The sequence below is a fragment of the Triturus cristatus genome, chromosome 5_1 (genome assembly GCF_964204655.1).
Source record: "Triturus cristatus chromosome 5_1, aTriCri1.1, whole genome shotgun sequence".
NCBI lineage: Eukaryota > Metazoa > Chordata > Amphibia > Caudata > Salamandridae > Triturus > Triturus cristatus.
Genome location: NC_140587.1, coordinates 927,279,798 through 927,301,429, shown reverse-complemented (window position 1 = coordinate 927,301,429; position 21,632 = coordinate 927,279,798). Strand labels below are relative to the sequence as shown.

The 21,632-nt window shown below is 45.0% G+C and overlaps 1 protein-coding gene across 2 annotated transcripts in view; it reads left to right on the top strand.

Annotated features, from left to right (window-relative positions):
• The first annotated feature begins 819 nt into the window (after positions 1-819).
• Positions 820-21,632, top strand: part of LOC146832689 (uncharacterized) — a 408,998-nt gene continuing 388,185 nt past the window's right edge. The window contains exon 1 of one of the 2 annotated variants that reach the window (XM_085605966.1): positions 820-1,149. The gene's annotated coding sequence lies outside the window, so the exon portion shown is untranslated. The remainder of the gene's footprint in view (positions 1,150-21,632) is intronic. The other variant, XM_085605965.1, reaches the window with a different exon arrangement.

Genomic DNA, 21,632 nt, shown 5'->3' with positions numbered 1-21,632 from the left:
TGAAAGGTTAGGTGACTACCCAAGCCTATATTGGGGTACATTATAAATCATAACAATATGCCAAACCAGGGCTTTAAGTGGGCCAGGTCCTGCAGTTCTTAAAAGCAGGTGCCGAGACGGGCCCCTATCGGGCTCTCCATTTTTACCTTCAGGGAGGAGAAAAAAAAAGCTTAGCTCTGCAATAGTACCATCCTTCACTGCTTTTGATGTAACTTTAAAGAGAATCATTTTTCAGTTTTATATAGTGCAAACTTGGAGCAAACATGAGCACCAGTTTCATTACACAAGGACATATTCCTGTTCAGAATCACAGGATGTGGAGCAGATGTAAGGCTTGAACCTGTTTTCTCAGCTGCTAGGTCGGCTGTTCTAGCTTTAGCCACAACCTCTCCCACAAAAAGTGCAACATTGTCATTATTATATACAACAAAGTGTTAGTTGTTGCTTATTTATCTTATGCAACTAACAACCATTGACAAAGTCAATAGTCCTGGCTTCTAGTAGGTGTGATGTTACTTGTTGTATTATATATCTGGGTGCAAGGAACAAGGCAGCAAAACTCCAGTGGAGCTTCACACTATGCTAAACACATATTTTTAGCTTAAGTGCCGCACCCTTAATACAACGGCCACGCCCCTATGAGAGACCCCTAGTTTTTTCATTCCACTAAAGCCCTGTGCCAAATGTTTGCAATGTCTTATTTTGGGGAACTTGTTCAGGGATATGAAACCCAACAGCTGCTGCTGCTTACTAAATCAAACGTCGATGGTGCGCGAAATCCTATGTGGGCATTTTAGTTGCCGGTTTCCCAGCGCCTGCAGGAGAGACCACAGGCTAGGAGACTCTGATGTTTGTTTGTAGCCTAGAGTTTACGAGCAGCCGGCAACGGCTGGCTGGTGCCCGGCCTGCCTCTGGGGAGCGGAGTGCAAACTGAAGGCGAAGAGGCTTGAGGGACACGGTACGGTCTGCGTGGTGCGCGTGCAATCTCAGCTGCCATCCGATTAGCACTTTTCACAGCAAAAGGAAGCACAAGAAGAGAAATCGAAAGCGAAGTACTGTCACTTCCTGTCAAAGTGAAAACAGAAAACCAAGCTTAAACGAGCAGCTCTGAGTGAGCGCAGTGAGTTGAAAGGAGGGACGTTGTCCTAGGTAAGCAAAACGTTTCATTCCTCTTATATGTGCTGTTTGGTTTGAGCCAGAGCGGCGTCTTTGATGATTTTTTATTGTTTTGTTCTTATAGCTCTCACCCAATCGGGCTCAGTTTCACAACATCTGTGAACGCGACTCGCATTACATGCCAAACAACAGAGAGGGTTTTCGTTTTGTTTAGGCATGTAGTGACCCTTCTTTGCCTGTTCATTGGCATCCCCCGGACAAACATTAATTATTTTGCCAGCCGCCTTCAAGAAAAGAGAGTTTGCTTGTATTTGAGCAAGTACAGTGAAGGGTATCGCCTCGCCCATTTTCTGTACTGTCTTTCAAACATCGCCATTATGCCAGCTGTAAAATGTCACCTTTACTCCGAGCACCTTTGCGCAAGTGGTAATTCAGGTTGGAATGAAGATAAACTAGGCAGCTCCCTTCTCAGCCTGTATTCGGAAAATTATGTGTCTGCTCTGCAACCCCTTCTGCTCCTCCTTTATGTATAGCTGACAACTAAAAAGTGTTTTTTATAGTATGTGTGAAAATTACTTTAAACATCCTGCTACAAAATATATTTATTTCATTTTCAATTTGATAATGAAAACGTACCATCGGTCATGCAAAAAGTATAACAAAAAAAAAGCATAAGAGAGAGATAAGAGGATTCAGTCAAAAAAAAAAAAGAAAACGAAATAGCGAACTAAAGCAGAGACGGAGACTAAACAAGCACTGGTAATTCCAATAGGTCAGGCTTATGAATGAAAGTTCCCTTTGTGACATTAATTGGTTTAGGCACTCAATAAGTAATTGTGCATGTACTGTGTCACTCATCCTTGCTCTCGTGTATCCATTAAACCATTCACTGGCTCATTCCTGCATTTGTTCCCTGACTCAACCACACTAAAACACATTCAACAACATATGCTAGATAAAAGAATACAAGTGGAAGAAAGAAAACATGCTGCCGCCTAAACAATAATGAAGCTAAACTTCGCATTGGGTGTCTGTCTTGCAGAGGTATTGTAAAAAGTTGTTCATTGTTTTATTCTTAGTTCCACCATGGCCTTCACATTTAGAACCAATATGTTGCCCATCATGGAATGGTATACAGTGATACACTGTGGACCTCAACATTCTATATTGTACCTCCTAGTTTAGAACAAGTGGCCACGTGGGATGTGGCGCACTGCAGATGAAGGGAGCGACCCATTAGCAGACCCATTAGCACTGTTGGAGAGCTGTAGTATTCTTTTGAGAAACATTAAAATATAAAGAGAAGAAACTAAGGCATGAAAGGGAACTATAAAAGGAGAAAATTGAAAACTAAATGATTAACCAACTAGTCCTGACACTGAAGCACACTTCTTTTTATGTGGATATACACACGTGATCAGAAAGTGCCATCATTCATAGGGTAAGAGAGCAAATGACTAATGTGGACCGAACTATTATCCCACGCAGTACACTGTCATGGATGAAAACAGAGTGTAAATGAAATCCAGGCAGACAAATGGCATACGAGAGCTGATAAAAGGCCTTCTCCATATCTTTAATTATTTTTTATCTCAAGATCTTGACAAACAGCTAAAAAGAGATTCAAGCAAGAATTGTTACAGTGCAAATCTTCTAACCCTAGGTTTGTCACAGGCAGTAACCAACACCAAAATCCTCTCCTGCAAAGGTAATCTGTGACATTTCATGTACTGAGCTTAAGTTTTCCCACAAGGCATCCATCAGGCACACATAACATTACATAGCACCCGTAATTATAGTGGGTAAAGCAAAATATGATCTCTCCTAAGAGAGCCTAACACGGATTCTGACAGTGCAACTCTTCTATACCCACTGTTTATAGAGTGGGTAAACATCATCAAACTCACTGCCTACTATTCTTATCTGTGAGATTCCAGGTAACAAAATACCTGTCTGTAGGCTTTAATATAGACTGATAACAATCCACTCCTAAAAGTTTATTGTTTAAACACATGGTTTTCACAATCGGAAAGTAAGGCTTATTTGCCTTTTTTTTTATAGCTGTTCATTACAAACAGATCACATCTAAGGAATCTGGCATGACTTTTCATAGTGAACCCATAAGGCCTCTAGCCTTTACCAATGGCCTGACACTATAGACAACACGGGCCTACCGAAGTGTGCGTAAACTGGCAATCATCTGGCATACGTTTCTGAAATTACAAATATGTACAAACATTACAGTTGGCAAAACAATATACAAACCATCTCAACAGAGCCTATCAAGATTCATCTGGTAAAGCGGTCCAATCCCCGTACTATCCCCTGCTCCCCTTTAGTACGCAGCAGCGCTTGAGGGGGGTTCCCCGGCATCATGAAATATAGAGCTGGCGAGACGTAGCAATAGAACACACAGAGGACCTTCTGGGGCAAGGACAATCTTATCCTTCCAGGAGCTTAGGGACACCAACAGCATTCCAGTGGGTCACTTCCTGATGTACAATGCGGTATATGTGGCAGTCGCCATGCACATACTGTGCCGCCCACGGCACTGCCGCTACACACGGCTTTATCCCACAGGGAGTGCGCAGACTCATATCGCCCTCTACACTGCTCTGCTGATTTATCACTGCATGCCCGACACTCAGATATGCGAGCACTGGGCGCTAGACTTGCAAACGCCCTAGACAAACAATGGTGTCAAGCCCTGCAATAGGCGTGTCCTGCAATCCATGCATTTGTTTCATGCAGTTTAATTATTTACACCAATTATATCTCACACCGTGACTCATTGCACACATGTACTCCACTGCCTCCTTAGCGAGCCCCAGGTGTGGATCATCGGATGTGGGCCTCCTTCATATAGTGTGGGAGTGCTCACTGCTGGAACAGACTTGGGAGGAGATTGTGTGGATCACCTCCGCACTGGTCGACTGAGTGGTTCCATCTATGCCAGAATCCTGCCTGTTGGCCATTTGCCTTAGGGCCAAGTAGGTAAATATTTAAATAGATTTGTGGACCTGGAGTTCTTGTTGTTCAAACAGCAAATTGCCATATCCTGGAAATTTGCATCGCCCCCCCCAGGTGCTGTGGTGGTGCCTCACTACATTGAAATGGGCTCGTGCCAAGGCAGATATCTTAATGGAGACCCAGAGATGGGGTGGCAATGGGACTGGGGGCTGATTTGGGACATCTATAGCAGAAAACTTGAAACAGGAGATGACTTGTGTGACCAACACTGCATTTATCTCCTGATCCGTGTGTTCCCCTGTTGTGTGCATGGAGGCCTGAGTATGTTGGAAAAACGGGCTCCAGGGTAGGCCCTAGTTTGGGTGTTGTCAATCTCGGTATTGCATGGGACTGATGTTTATGAGCAGCACGGTCGGAGCTGTGGCCTGCCTGAGCCCCTTGCCTGCCGGTCCCTCATTAAGATGGTTGCATGCCTTTGTCCTATCGCAGAGTGCCCTGGTCCCTCCTTGTTCAAGTGGTTTGTGGTGGATTGAGGGGAAGCATGCTGGTGATCCTCCCCCGCCCGGATGCCATGACAAAGTAGAATTGAGGGCATGGGTGACACCTCATGATATTGTGCTATTAATCTGTATAATACTGCTGATCTTGGCTGTTTGTTGACTGGAAAGTGGCAGAAAACTTCAATTGTGTAACTCCACTGTGTTTGCTCTAGATCCAGGCTTAGGTTCTGGACTGTTTGTTGTGATTGTATCCCTTTTCATGTTTTCGAAATCAATAAAGATATGGAAAACAAACACCTGCCTACTGGCTTTAGCACCGTGTAATAATCCATTCTTAAAAGCCTGTTGTGTAGCATATGCTTTTCGCATTAAGTAGGGCAGGCCTACTGGATTTGTTGTAACTTTTCATAATAAACAGATCTAACCTATGAAATCTGGCCAGACATTTCCCAATGAACCGATGAAGCCTATACCATTTACTATGCTGTACATAAACTGATGCAAAAGACACACAATTGATGGAGGGAATGCTGAACAAATCAAAACATTCACCCCAGTCAAGTGATCTGGGTTAGATCCATCATTCTTTTGATCACCATGCCACCCCAGTTTAAACCTGGCCATATGCAAATCAGTCTTGACCCTGTGCTTCATGGAAAGAGTCCAGCCTGAACTGCTAAGCCAGGTCCTCCCTGGACCAGAAACAAGCGTCCTAGGACCGGTTTCGGGGTTTCACCCCTCTTCAACCAGGATAGCTTGAATCCAGTGGCACAGTGAGCCCGGGACCCACGTCTAGGCATACCTGGCACACTTAGGGCGAGGAAACTGACAGCTGCCATCATGCACATTGTTATAGAATTACAAATATGTAGAAGAAGCAAATCAATATTTATCCCGTATCAGCAGGGCCTAACAAGAATCATCACATTGAGAACCCTCAGGGTTTGACACAGGATGGTCAGCACCAAAACCCTTGCCTACTGCAGTAATCTGTGAGATTACATGTAACATAATACTTGTCTGTAGCCTGTAACACAGTGTGCTACACCAACTGTTAAAGACCTATTGGCTTTAATAAATGCTTTTCACAATAAATAAGCCACATCAATTGCCTTTGTCATAACGTTTCGTAATTAGCAGACCAGATCCATGGCATCGGACATAACGTTTCCCAGTGCACCACTCACGCCTATAGCTTTTCACCATAAGCAACTCAGGCCTACAGTATTGAGTATGCACAAGGCAACCATCATGTACACAGTCAGAAAATTAGAAAAGTATACAGAATCATAGTTGACTAGGCAAAACACTATCCCTCCTAAGAGTACCTACCAAGGATCCTCATGGACTATACCTTCTATAGCCATCATTTGTCAAACAGTGTAACCAGCACTAAAACCGTTGCCTACTATAATGATGTATGTGATTTAAACAAAATACCTATCTGTAAGCTTTAATATAGAGTAATGACAAACTACACTTAAATGCCTATTGACTTTAACTTATGCTTTTCGCAATAAATACATCAGGCCTAGTGCCATTGTGATACCACTTCCTAATAAACAGATCAGGCCTGTAGCCATGATCATTGGCTTGCAACCATAGCCAACTCAGTCCTGCTGTGTCATGTATAAGCTTTTCTACAAACCAAAGTGTGCACTACAAGCAATCTTTTTCGTGGATGTAAGACAAATGTGGCCCATTCAAGTCCTACACTTGGGAAGTAACACTTGGGTGGAGTCTATGCCCCTCTCTCAGTAGTACTCTGAAATCTCATTCTTTTTGATCACATGTGGTCAAGCAACAGCTGCACTGTCAATGCAGATCTAAATATCTATGTACATTAGTGTAGCTGTAGGCATACAATAGTACTCATGAACACAAAGATGTAATTTGAAGTATTAAGTTATCAACAGAAGAAGAAGATGCTGGTATTGTAATACATCCTAGAGAAATCAATGGGAGAGCAAGGGTTTATGGGGGCGCGTCCTTGTCCCCAGAAGCGTATAGGACTTAAACAATGTGGACGGGCCCACTATGTGCATGCAATTACTTGTAGTCACTGTTTGTGGCATGAGCTGGGACCCGTTGGGTGTTGTTAAAAGACCCCTCACACACCAACCTAGTAGGTTTCATGCTTCATCATTGGGGTCACAACTGGGTGGCCGAATGCTCCCCGGTTGTGCTACGACGCCTGATTACAGTGGAGCTGGTGATGGTGCGTAAATGTGATGTGAAGTTCTACAGTTAAAAATACCTCTGAGAATCCTTGCCTTAATTTTATTTTTGGCGGCTCAGGATATGTTTAAAATATGTGTAATGCGGGGAAGCCCTTTTTTCTGTGGATGCTCACAATGTTTCCCCCAAACAAAACATGTGCCCATGTCTACAAATATGTGGAGGGAGCCAAAGCCCCTCTATGTAGTACTCCTGAAAGCTCTTTTTTTGTTTGATCATATTACACCAGGTGAGCTCGGCACTTTATGGTGCGGAACTGTGGGGGTACGAGAACCTGTCTTCCTTAACCATCTCGGAAAACAAGTTCTTGCGCAGTATCACCTCCCTCCCGCAGAGCACACCTTTAGTCCCCCTAAGGTATGACCTCGGGAAGAACTCTATAGCTGATGTAGCCAGGCTTCGACCTATCCTTTATTGGCGTCGCCTATGGACCACTCCGGCGTTGGCAGAGTATGCAGAGGGTTTTCTTGACATATTGGCGATGGTGGGCTCCCGGAAGATTGCTTGGCTTAATGAAACTAGAAAATCCCTTGAGGCTTTGGGGTTGAGCGAACTTTGGGATAACCCTACAGCAGCTATTTTTCCATCTAAAGCTCTCTTGAAGGAGAAATACTGGGAGCTGGTAAACACAAAGGTACTCTCTACCACTAAACCCTTTTCGCTTTCGGACGAATTTATGAACATCAAACTCGTCCCTAGGCTAGAACACTTTTGGGATCTTGTAACCAAAGTTCTTGATAGGAAATTGTTTTTCCAGATGCGGGTGGGAGCGTTGCCCTTAAATTCATTTGTAGCCCAGTGGGATCCCCAGAAAAGTAATTTATGTCCCTTTTGCAAATCCCAGGTGGAAACATTAGCCCATATGTTTTTTGTATGCCCTGCTTACTCGGCCCCGAGGCGTGTGTGGTTGAAACCCGTTTGCCTATTATTGGGCACTAGACAGAGTGTTGAAGCAGGAAGGCTCCTTCGCACTTGCACTGACCCGGTAATTGTTGTGGGGGTTGCCAAATTTCTGGGGTGGGCATGGATTATAAGAGCTAAGAGTATCAGATAGTAAAGTCAGACCTCTGGTATGTTTTACCCAATGATCTTTTTATTATATGCTTTTTAAAACTTGTAAATATTTTAAGTAGTTTCGCTTTTACACTGATTCTTGTTAAATTATTTGTGTATTTTGTACCTGTACTTGTTTTGTCTCGCTTTTATGACTTTTGTCGAATAAAGCTGTTTGGATTGGATTGGACACCAGGTGACTGCTGCACTTTGAAGCCAGACCTAAAAAAGCCAAATTTTATGTGAAATTATTGAGTTTATCTTATATCTAGTCAAATAATTTTGAACCAGTAGGCGAGCACGATCTGGCCCAGTTGGACTGTATTTTGCATTTAAAGGCAATAAAGGCGGATTCGAGACAGGCATTCAGATAGTATGGACTGAAATGGTTCAGAGGAGGGTTTGGCAGGCAGTGTGCAAACACGACAATTTAGAGGGCTTGCAAAATGGTTAATAGGGAGATGAATGGGTTTTGTAGCATGAAATTGGTATAATTCTATGTCAGGACCAGAAGTGTTCTTTGTTCACTTATTTAGCTGAGCAGCCTTGCACAAAGTTTAACAAACATCGGATTAAAATACATTTCCCAGGATTCCACAAGAAGACACCCAAATCATCAAGCTGATCTAAATCGCAGTCCATAAAACTTCAGACATAGAATTGAGGATGCACTGATGTTCTTCTTTCTTCGCTACTCAGCAGCCAGTTAAGGGCATTCTCAATACTTACCTAATGTCTGTGCCCTTTCTTGGTTGGTTACGAAGCTTGCAGTCCCACAATCTCCCTCAACTGTTGTTTACTCAAAAGTCTGTCTGGGAACAACAATGTGTTGGTATAGAGGTGTAAAAAACACAACATTCTGCATATTTACTGTTAAAGGTTTTTTTGTGGAACCTGCTGTTCTTTTCCATGACCCTTTAATGGTTGAGCATGCTACAGGTTTACCACATTGGCACCCCAAGCAGAGCATAGCCAGAGGCCCAATAGCACAACCATGAGGGTTTCTTCCTCAGTGCAGCGGGTCCTGGTCAGTGGAGGGTGGAGGCTGTGTTCTGCAGTGACTTTGTGCGGCAGCCTAGAAGTACTGCTGACGTGCAAAGAGCTATGGTGTTCTTCCTTTTTTGGCAGCGAGCATGTACCATAGATTCCCACTCTGCTGACTAGGAGTATCAGACTACTTCCAACCCTCACAAACACGTTGCACCTGCAATGTTCATTTTGTTCTGGGTTATTTTTGGCATTTTCCTCACTTTCTCCCCTGGGTAAGGAGAGTGGTGGGAAAAAAATCACACATCTCAGTGCCCAAGGATTCAAACAGCCCAAAATGCCTATGGCAGGTTTGAACAGTTGTTTTAATTTCCTTGTAGGCACCTGAGATTTGTCTGGCTCTGTCTAAATTGGGCGCCATCTTAGAGAGAGGCAGCCCATTTTATGATTGATCCTTTCTCCTTGAAAGCAAGTTGTTGCTGCTTTGGAAGTTACCTGGCTCCATCTGAATCTGGCGCCATCTAAGAGAGGGGCAGTCCTTTTTATGCTCATTTTATGATGTATCCTTTCTCCCCTTTGAGATGTGTGTTTGTAGTTACCAGCATTTCACGCTGCACAGGGTAGCCTGCGATTTGCGAAGGGGGTTACTGTACCGCAGTTACCTTTCATTTCCCACACCATTTTTCTCGGTCCGCGCTGCATAAGCTTTGTGCGTGGCATGCCCTTCCCCATGCCGTGCTATTTAGGGCATTTTAGAGCGTGACCTAAGGCAAGCCCGTCTGCACCCGTCCGTGCGTGGACCGGGCCTAGGGTCTGTCCCCCCTGGCCGTTTGAGACCGCTGGGAGCACTCTGAGCATTCAAACCTCCAGGTAACGACCAGAACTGTGCGTTTGTGAGCCCCGCTGCACCAGAAACCATTCAATCTTGCTGCCATGTTTGTAGCACAAGAATGATTGACTTTGGACTCCAAGGGGAGGACAGATACTGACTAACAGAATAGCGAGAGAGACTAATAAAGATGAGGTACTGAGTCCCAAAGTCAGCTATGCTTTAATCAATGTTAGGTCGTTGGTTAAACACACGCAGAATTTTCCGAGTTTATTGATGTGCATCAAACAACTTCGTTTTTGTCACTAAAACCTGGGCCAACCAGACCTCAGGGCCAGAGATTACAGTGGCAGTACCTACAGGCTAGCCCATTTTAGGCTAGATAGACCCCACAAAAAAGGAGGAGAAATAGCAGTTATTCTTCGTGACTCCTTCACTGCAGTATTTACAACAACTTTGTCAGATGTGTACGTACCTCTTATGTTCAATATTGAACTAGCCAAAACCCATTCCTTTAATTTACTTGTGATTCACCCCCACCTGGGCACAGAAGCCCTTTCACCCATGTTATAGAGTTATTTTTGAAATCCTCCACTACTAAATCAGATTTTACTCTGTTAGGAGAGTTCAGCTTTCATCTTGAAAGCAAGTTGGACTCTGATACAGAACTGCTGGTTGACACCATAAACTGCTTTACTTTGTTCAAGTAATAGCCGGTCCTACACATTCGCAGGGCATTCACTAGATGGAGTGTTTACCAACAATCAATTTTACTCTTGCCCCACCAGGCTTCCCTTAACCTGGACAGACCATAATGCAGTACTCTGGGAAATAAAGCTTCCCGGTAAATCCCCTCTTACTAAAGACGCCAAGAATTTTATTGTCACCCATGCATGGCTGGAGCTGAGCCCGCTTCTTGCTGGCTCCCAGTCAGAAGAAACTAACAATGTGAACACAATGTCTGTATTAGGATGACTGTATTCTGTGGTCACTGAATTGGCTCCTGCTCAGCTGAAAATAATCAGAAGATGCAAAGCTACCACACCTTGGTTTAACAACACTCTGAAGATGGCAAAACAAGGGTGTCGCAGACAAGAGAAATTGGAGGCGACTACAATACCCTAAAGAGAGAAAAATACAAATCTTGTTTTGCGCAGTACAAGAAACTATTGCGCTGTACAAGAAACTTTTATTGGCTGAAAAATCTACCTTCTTCACTGAACAAAAAAAGCTGGACTGTGATACAACAATTTGTAATTTTATTTTATGAACTACAATGAGTTCTGTTGGGCGACACAATTCCTCAACAGGAATTTTGAAACTTTTTGACTCCTCAACATTAATAACAAAGGGTCACAAAATGATCCCTTTGAGGAAGAAAACAATCTTATTTCTGAAAGATGCATCAAACAAAAATAAAAATTCAAGCACGACAAAAAAGCAGCATTTTTGGTTAAATATATACATTAAATCAAAAAAGAGAGAGGGGAGACCGAGGAGCGAATTACGGTCCAGTGTCCATGCTCCTCTTTCATAGTATTTAAACAAACAAAAAGGACACTGTTCCAAAAGGCTGGCTACCGGATGTCAACCAATAGTCCTCGCCAAGAAAAAGCAAAAGTGAAGGGAAAGACCTAGGTATAGAAGGGACCCCCTTAAAAAGAGAAAGAACAGGTCTTATCTCCTGTTGCCCTCACACACCCCGGAGGATGTCATGCTTCATCATCGGGCATTGGCTCCTCGTCGGGCCCGGCGGTGCAATGCCCAACGGGTCCCCCCGAAGGGTCACTTTGGCGGAGCTCTTTTAAAGTCAATGCCGGATGGTGCCTGAGGGTATGTGGGGTGTGGGTCCAAATGAAGAGGGCTACAAGGTGCGTGCAGGTAACAATAAAAATTTAAAAGGGGTTGTTAAGGCCAAAAAATTGACAACGGGAATAGTTCCCATAAAGGCACATTAGAACCCCATGGGTAAACAGTTACCATTACAGGCATAGATATGCATGTAATGGATCGACATGTTTCGCGCCAATGGTGCCACAAGGGTCATAGGCGCTTCTTCAGGATCAAAAACAATCAGCAGTGAAGTGCACGTGAAGTGAGTGATAAAAAGCATATACCCTCATAATCAGTCAGGGTGAGACAGTACCCTGTTTCCCATACAGGGTGGCAGTAATTTGCTTATCCTCCTGATGGATACCTAGGGTAGAAACACAGAATACATTATAAGCAGTATGTGTATCAGTACAACTTGATGCCACAAAATGTGCCACAATCGTGTGCACAACCTGCCACCATAGAAGACACACAAGCCAGAACTTCGGGGCGTCCCAAAAGTTACCCAAGTACCATTTATCCCTTACCGGGATTTTTCACTCTAAAGAAAGAGAACCTCTCGAAAATGTGCGTGCCCATAAATATTCCATACTACACCGAAGCCGGTCTAGCAGACACCCTTAATGTCAGGTGGAGGACCAGGGTGTCAAAATTATGTACAGTACCCTAGACCACAGTGTGATTCTGCATAGGACCAGTCATGTATGGCTACCTGTTTTCGTATGGTAAGCGTAATGTCACAGGACTTACAAAAAGGGAAGCAATTCCAATAAAAATTCCTTACCCAGCATTATCAGGGGAGTCCCTTCTAAGGCCAGAGACGGTGGACCCCCGCACCCAAACATACTGTAATAAAGAGGGATATTTAAAAGAGAACAATCATGAGGGGGAGCATAAACCCCAGAGCCCAAACACTACAAGGGCTGTGCACGAGTCGTGCTCTAATCGCTTGGTAAGCCCCTTCCTCAAAAACGCCCCCCTACTTAACTTACAATGGTGTCCAGGTGCGGGCTGCAGAGTACCTGCCCCGTCCATACGTCTCCTCCCACGAGTCTCCAGGGGACAATGCTCGGACTAAATAGTCCACATAGAGAAGCCCGGGCGGCGTCTACATCCGGGACGTAGATCCCTCAGCGTGACAGGGCACTTGCGCAGATGCGAGGTCCCGCCGCGCATGCGCCCCCGGGGAGAACTACTCACCCACGCATGCGCATCGTACTGCATATGGGGGTTAATGTTATGATCACAGCGATACGTGAATAGTACCGAAATTGTATAATGAAGTGACGCCAGCCCAGACAGTCCTCATGAATCAGTCCTGACATCTCTCCCATCGGGTAAACGATCTATGGGGGTTCTGGGAAGTCATACCCCAAACCCATCAACATGTCACAATACAGACTAGATGTATCGGGTGCCAGTCCTGTCATAGGCATCACAGTAGGGTCACAGGGAAATAACCCGGTAAAATGGGGTGGTACGGGCTTGTGTGTGAAAAGGAAATGAAAAAAGAAAATAGAAGGGATAGAAAAGATATAGGTCCCTCGGCTGAACCGCCGTGCTACTGCTAAATCAAAAAAGAGAGAGGGGGGACCGAGGAGCGAATTACGGTCCAGTGTCCATGCTCCTCTTTCATAGTATTTAAACAACAAAAAGGACACTGTTCCAAAAGGCTGGCTACCGGATGTCAACCAATAGTCCTCGCCAAGAAAAAGCAAAAGTGAAGGGAAAGACCTAGGTATAGAAGGGACCCCCTTAAAAAGAGAAAGAACAGGTCTTATCTCCTGTTGCCCTCACACACCCCGGAGGATGTCATGCTTCATCATCGGGCATTGGCTCCTCGTCGGGCCCGGCGGTGCAATGCCCAACGGGTCCCCCCGAAGGGTCACTTTGGCGGAGCTCTTTTAAAGTCAATGCCGGATGGTGCCTGAGGGTATGTGGGCTGTGGGTCCAAATGAAGAGGGCTACAAGGTGCGTGCAGGTAACAATAAAACATTTTTAAAAGGGGTTGCTAAGGCCAAAAAATTGACAACGGGAATAGTTCCCATAAAGGCACATTAGAACCCCATGGGTAAACAGTTACCCTTACAGGCATACATATGCATGTAATGGATCAACATGTTTCGCGCCAATGGTGCCACAAGGGTCATAGGCGCTTCTTCAGGATCAAAAATAATCCGCAGTGAAGTGCACGTGAAGTGAGTGATAAAAAGCATATACCCTCATAATCAGTCAGGGTGAGCCAGTACCCTGTTTCCCATACAGGGTGGCAGTAATTTGCTTATCCTCCTGATGGATACCTAGGGTAGAAACACAGAATACATTATAAGCAGTATGTGTTTCAGTACAACTTGTTGCCACAAAATGTGCCACAATCGTGTGCACAACCTGCCACCATAAAAGACACACAAGCCAGAACTTCGGGGCGTCCCAAAAGTTACCCAAGTACCATTTATCCCTTACCGGGATTTTTCACTCTAAAGAAAGAGAACCTCTCGAAAATGTGCGTGCCCATAAATATTCCATACTACACCGAAGCCGGTCTAGCAGACACCCTTAATGTCAGGTGGAGGACCAGGGTGTCAAAATTATGTACAGTACCCTAGACCACAGTGTGATTCTGCATAGGACCAGTCATGTATGGCTACCTGTTTTCGTATGGTAAGCGTAATGTCACAGGACTTACAAAAAGGGAAGCAATTCCAATAAAAATTCCTTACCCAGCATTATCAGGGGAGTCCCTTCTAAGGCCAGAGACGGTGGACCCCCGCACCCAAACGTACTGTAATAAAGAGGGATATTTAAAAGAGAACAATCATGAGGGGGAGCATAAACCCCAGAGCCCAAACACTACAAGGGCTGTGCACGAGTCGTGCTCTAATCGCTTGGTAAGCCCCTTCCTCAAAAACGCCCCCCTACTTAACTTACAATGGTGTCCAGGTGCGGGCTGCAGACTACCTGCCCCGTCCATACGTCTCCTCCCACGAGTTTCCAGGGGACAATGCTCGGACTAAATAGTCCACATAGAGAAGCCCGGGCGGCGTCTACATCCGGGACGTAGATCCCTCAGCGTGACAGGGCACTTGCGCAGATGCGAGGTCCCGCCGCGCATGCGCCCCCGGGGAGAACTACTCACCCGCGCGTGCGCATCGTACTGCATATGGGGGTTAATGTTATGATCACAGCGATGCGTGAATAGTACCGAAATTGTATAATGAAGTGACGCCAGCCCAGACAGTCCTCATGAATCAGTCCTGACATCTCTCCCATCGGGTAAACGATCTATGGGGGTTCTGGGAAGTCATACCCCAAACCCATCAACATGTCACAATACAGACTAGAGGTATCGGGTGCCAGTCCTGTCATAGGCATCACAGTAGGGTCACAGGGAAATAACCGGTAAAATGGGGTGGTACGGGCTTGTGTGTGAAAAGGAAATGAAAAAAGAAAATAGAAGGGATAGAAAAGATATAGGTCCCTCGGCTGAACCGCCGTGCTACTGCTAAATCAAAAAAGAGAGAGGGGGGACCGAGGAGCGAATTACGGTCCAGTGTCCATGCTCCTCTTTCATAGTATTTAAACAAACAAAAAGGACACTGTTCCAAAAGGCTGGCTACCGGATGTCAACCAATAGTCCTCGCCAAGAAAAAGCAAAAGTGAAGGGAAAGACCTAGGTATAGAAGGGACCCCCTTAAAAAGAGAAAGAACAGGTCTTATCTCCTGTTGCCCTCACACACCCCGGAGGATGTCATGCTTCATCATCGGGCATTGGCTCCTCGTCGGGCCCGGCGGTGCAATGCCCAACGGGTCCCCCCGAAGGGTCACTTTGGCGGAGCTCTTTTAAAGTCAATGCCGGATGGTGCCTGAGGGTATGTGGGGTGTGGGTCCAAATGAAGAGGGCTACAAGGTGCGTGCAGGTAACAATAAAAATTTTTAAAAGGGGTTGCTAAGGCCAAAAAATTGACAACGGGAATAGTTCCCATAAAGGCACATTAGAACCCCATGGGTAAACAGTTACCCTTACAGGCATAGATATGCATGTAATGGATCGACATGTTTCGCGCCAATGGTGCCACAAGGGTCATAGGCGCTTCTTCAGGATCAAAAATAATCAGCAGTGAAGTGCACGTGAAGTGAGTGATAAAAAGCATATACCCTCATAATCAGTCAGGGTGAGCCAGTACCCTGTTTCCCATACAGGGTGGCAGTAATTTGCTTATCCTCCTGATGGATACCTAGGGTAGAAACACAGAATACATTATAAGCAGTATGTGTTTCAGTACAACTTGATGCCACAAAATGTGCCACAATCGTGTGCACAACCTGCCACCATAAAAGACACACAAGCCAGAACTTCGGGGCGTCCCAAAAGTTACCCAAGTACCATTTATCCCTTACCGGGATTTTTCACTCTAAAGAAAGAGAACCTCTCGAAAATGTGCGTGCCCATAAATATTCCATACTACATCGAAGCCGGTCTAGCAGACACCCTTAATGTCAGGTGGAGGACCAGGGTGTCAAAATTATGTACAGTACCCTAGACCACAGTGTGATTCTGCATAGGACCAGTCATGTATGGCTACCTGTTTTCGTATGGTAAGCGTAATGTCACAGGACTTACAAAAAGGGAAGCAATTCCAATAAAAATTCCTTACCCAGCATTATCAGGGGAGTCCCTTCTAAGGCCAGAGACGGTGGACCCCCGCACCCAAACGTACTGTAATAAAGAGGGATATTTAAAAGAGAACAATCATGAGGGGGAGCATAAACCCCAGAGCCCAAACACTACAAGGGCTGTGCACGAGTCGTGCTCTAATCGCTTGGTAAGCCCCTTCCTCAAAAACGCCCCCCTACTTAACTTACAATGGTGTCCAGGTGCGGGCTGCAGAGTACCTGCCCCGTCCATACGTCTCCTCCCACGAGTTTCCAGGGGACAATGCTCGGACTAAATAGTCCAAATAGAGAAGCCCGGGCGGCGTCTACATCCGGGACGTAGATCCCTCAGCGTGACAGGGCACTTGCGCAGATGCGAGGTCCCGCCGCGCATGCGCCCCCAGGGAGAACTACTCACCCGCGCGTGCGCATCGTACTGCATATGGGGGTTAATGTTATGATCACAGCGATGCGTGAATAGTACCGAAATTGTATAATGAAGTGACGCCAGCCCAGACAGTCCTCATGAATCAGTCCTGACATCTCTCCCATCGGGTAAACGATCTATGGGGGTTCTGGGAAGTCATACCCCAAACCCATCAACATGTCACAATACAGACTAGAGGTATCGGGTGCCAGTCCTGTCATAGGCATCACAGTAGGGTCACAGGGAAATAACCCGGTAAAATGGGGTGGTACGGGCTTGTGTGTGAAAAGGAAATGAAAAAAGAAAATAGAAGGGATAGAAAAGATATAGGTCCCTCCGCTGAACCGCCGTGCTACTGCTAAATCAAAAAAGAGAGAGGGGGGACCGAGGAGCGAATTACGGTCCAGTGTCCATGCTCCTCTTTCATAGTATTTAAACAAACAAAAAGGACACTGTTCCAAAAGGCTGGCTACCGGATGTCAACCAATAGTCCTCGCCAAGAAAAAGCAAAAGTGAAGGGAAAGACCTAGGTATAGAAGGGACCCCCTTAAAAGGAGAAAGAACAGGTCTTATCTCCTGTGTCCCTCACACACCCCGGAGGATGTCATGCTTCATCATCGGGCATTGGCTCCTCGTCGGGCCCGGCAGTGCAATGCCCAACGGATCCCCCCGAAGGGTCACTTTGGCGGAGCTCTTTTAAAGTCAATGCCGGATGGTGCCTGAGGGTATGTGGGGTGTGGGTCCAAATGAAGAGGGCTACAAGGTGCGTGCAGGTAACAATAAAAATTTAAAAGGGGTTGCTAAGGCCAAAAAATTGACAACGGGAATAGTTACCATAAAGGCACATTAGAACCCCATGGGTAAACAGTTACCCTTACAGGCATAGATATGCATGTAATGGATCGACATGTTTCGCGCCAATGGTGCCACAAGGGTCATAGGCGCTTCTTCAGGATCAAAAACAATCAGCAGTGAAGTGCACGTGAAGTGAGTGATAAAAAGCATATACCCTCATAATCAGTCAGGGTGAGCCAGTACCCTGTTTCCCATACAGGGTGGCAGTAATTTGCTTATCCTCCTGTTGGATACCTAGGGTAGAAACACAGAATACATTATAAGCAGTATGTGTATCAGTACAACTTGATGCCACAAAATGTGCCACAATCGTGTGCACAACCTGCCACCATAAAAGACACACAAGCCAGAACTTCGGGGCGTCCCAAAAGTTACCCAAGTACCATTTATCCCTTACCGGGATTTTTCACTCTAAAGAAAGAGAACCTCTCGAAAATGTGCATGCCCATAAATATTCCATACTACACCAAAGCCGGTCTAGCAGACACCCTTAATGTCAGGTGGAGGACCAGGGTGTCAAAATTATGTACAGTACCCTAGACCACAGTGTGATTCTGCATAGGACCAGTCCTGTATGGCTACCTGTTTTCGTATGGTAAGCGTAATGTCACAGGACTTACAAAAAGGGAAGCAATTCCAATAAAAATTCCTTACCCAGCATTATCAGGGGAGTCCCTTCTAAGGCCAGAGACGGTGGACCCCCGCACCCAAACGTACTGTAATGGGAACTTTATGGGAACTATTCCCGTTGTCAATTTTTTGGCCTTAGCAACCCCTTTTAAATTTTTATTGTTACCTGCACGCACCTTGTAGCCCTCTTCATTTGGACCCACACCCCACATACCCTCAGGCACCATCCGGCATTGACTTTAAAAGAGCTCCGCCAAAGTGACCCTTCGGGGGGACCCGTTGGGCATTGCACCGCCGGGCCCGACGAGGAGCCAATGCCCGATGATGAAGCATGAAATCCTCCGGGGTGTGTGAGGGCAACAGGAGATAAGACCTGTTCTTTCTCTTTTTAAGGGGGTCCCTTCTATACCTAGGTCTTTCCCTTCACTTTTGCTTTTTCTTGGCGAGGACTATTGGTTGACATCCGGTAGCCAGCCTTTTGGAACAGTGTCCTTTTTGTTTGTTTAAATAAATATATACATTGTCATATATCCAACATGTTTTCTTTTTTTGATATTTAGCTGGTGGTCATAACAAACAAAATATATATACAATAAATTACAAACACATGTAATTAGTGAAAAATGAAATAATCCCAGTGTTCATACACAAAACATTTAAGACAATGAAAACATATAATGTCCCATGTCCAAAGTTTTTAAGTTCAGGTTATTCTTATCTCTTCCTTTTATATCATAGAATAGCTGAAATAGGACATTAAACTGTGCGGTCGACATTTCGACCCTATGATCTTGTGTTAGCTCATATCCTGTCAAATATCAACATCAATATGAATTTCAAAATACTAAGGACCACAGCTGGGATTTACTGCATGAGGTATGCATCACCCCTAAAAAATCCTGTATATTTCTTGGTACAAAACTTTAATTGGATTTGCTGCTCTTCATAAAGTAGATTCCTCTCAGTGGAAGCGCCACTGACTGCTCGCAATCATATGTGTAATTCAACTAAGGCACTATTTCAAGCTGCCACTAAACTCTCTGCTCCAGCTATCCGCAATGCAGAAGGAGGTAGTCAGGCCTTCTGCAATTCTCTGGCAAATGTTTTTCAACAAAAACTTGAGGAAGTCTTTAACAAATTTACCTCCAGTGGTTTTACTTACCAGATAAGCAACAAGGCCAATATAGGAATCTCAGATAAGACTATCCTCCCCGAATTTGCCTGCTAACGGAGGATCAAGTCACACTGGCTATTCCCAAGACAAAATCTGGATCTCCACAGGATCCCTGTCCACCCAATATTTTTATCCTAGTCCCTGATGTAGAGGCCCAGTGTCTCACAAAAATCTTCAATACCATGTTTAATTTGGATGTGTTTCCAAGGCAGTGGAAGGCTGCTTCGGTTCTTCCACTGTTGAAGGGACCTAACCTAAATGAGCAGTACCCAACAACTATCATCCCATATCTAGGCTTCCCTTCCCAGCAAAGCTGGTGAAAAAACCATGAACACTCATTTGGCTTTTTGGAGAACAAGGGCCTGCTTGATGATTCACAGTTTGCTTTTCGTAGTGACCACAATAGGGAATCAGCACTTACTGTAGCCACGGAGGAGATCAGGTCCTCAGTGGATAAGGGTGGCAATGCTACCCTTATCCTGCTTGACCAATCTGCGGCATGTGACACAGTCAATCATGACCTTCTGATTGACTGGTTACAGAGCCTGGGGATCCAGGGTGCAGCTCTTAACCTATTGCGATCATTCCTCACCGATCGTTTTCAATCTGTTTCTTTTAAAGACTTCACATTGGAACCCTATACACTGCTATGTGGGGTACCACAGAACTCGTCATGGAGCCCAACGTTGTTCAATCTTTGTGTTATCCCTCTGGCAGCCTTATTCAAATCATGTGTGTTGCTGCTGGTGTCTTACGCTGACGACACCCAGATTGTGGTTTTGTTATCTCATAAGGGTCCAGACATCAGCAACACCTTTAGGAGCTGCATGAGTGCAGTGAGCCTCTGGATGGACAAAAACTGTCTTAAGCTTAAATTTGTCCAAGACTGAAGTCATCTTGTTTGGTAATAACCCCACTTTCTGGTCCCCCGTTTGGTGGCCTGATGAACTAGGCACCCTTCTGATGCTGGTTAAGAAGGCACAGAATCTCGGCATCCTGGTTGACGACAAATTGATGTATAAAGAGCAAGTTAACAAAGGTATCTCTGCATCTTTTTTCTCCCTGCAAATTGTGAAGAAAATTGCTAATTTCCTTCCATTTGACATGTTAAAGACTGTTGTCATTGCACTTATTCAAGCTAGGGTAGACTACTGCAATGGTTTATATTAAAATCTGCCCAAAAAGTCTTTGAATAAACTGCATATTTTGCAAAACTCAGCAGCTCGGATGATGATAAAGGTTCTCAGATTTGGTTCGGCCTCGGAAGCCATTAACAGATTGCACTGGCTACCCTTAAAGAGGCGCATAGTCTTCAAGGGCCTGTGAATGGCATACAAAGCACTTCACTGCTTTTGCCCCCCCCCCCCATCTTAGGGATACGTTCAGATGGTATCAGCCTGGCAGGACTCTTTGTTCCTAGTGACTTGGTAGTTCCCACCTGGAAATTGGCCACGTAGGGAGGCAGGAGTTTTGTCGTCTGTACAGCCCATATTGGCATAGTTTGCCTCTGGAGCTATAAACAGCCACCTTCTTATAAGGTTTCAGGAAAGTTCTGAGGACCTGGCTGTTCAGTGACAACTAGCTATTGTTTAGTTATCTATTTACCTGTCATTGGTAGCTCCAAGACGCCTCCCCGCATATGATGCGCTCTACAAATTATAAAATTAAATAGCAAAATAAAAATGAAGAATGAGAACCGGGTAGGGGTCTGAAGGCCTGATTGGCCTTGTTAAACATCACGAAAGTATAGGTTTCATGCAAGGTCCTGTTGTAAGTATACTAGAAATTGATTGCAAAATGGCTCTGCTTTAGCTAAATTTGTGAAGTACCCCAAAATGAACCCTTCGCAGCCAGGGGATAGGTGTAAGGACAGTTGGTCTATTGTATTCTATTCCGGACACCACACAGGATACACCACTGATGGCACAGATGCACTGATCCAACGGGGTGCTGCATTTGGGCATACATGTCAGAGGCTGCATAGACACAGCCTGAAGGTCTTGACTCTGAGGTGGAAAGAAGGCGGCTCAAAAGGGTTTTAAGTGGCACCAGGTGGCTGAAGAGAGGTTGAGTTGAGATGAGTCATGGAGAAAAGCAGTGGCTCCATCGATCAGTGTGAAGAATAAATAAATCAGTTTCGGAGATCCCTGTTAGGATAGCTAGGGTTAAGAATATAAACGACTTAAAATTATTGCCAGACTAATACTGGACTTTGTTGGTACTGGTCTGTGCTTCGCCCTTGTGCTTTCCACCTATTTCTAAAACTCCCTTCTTTCATGCCACCCACTGTATTCCCCTGAAGCAGTCAGTGTAGTATCCTCTATTTAAAGCCATACCGAATTTGGAAAATTTAAAATAAACAGCTGG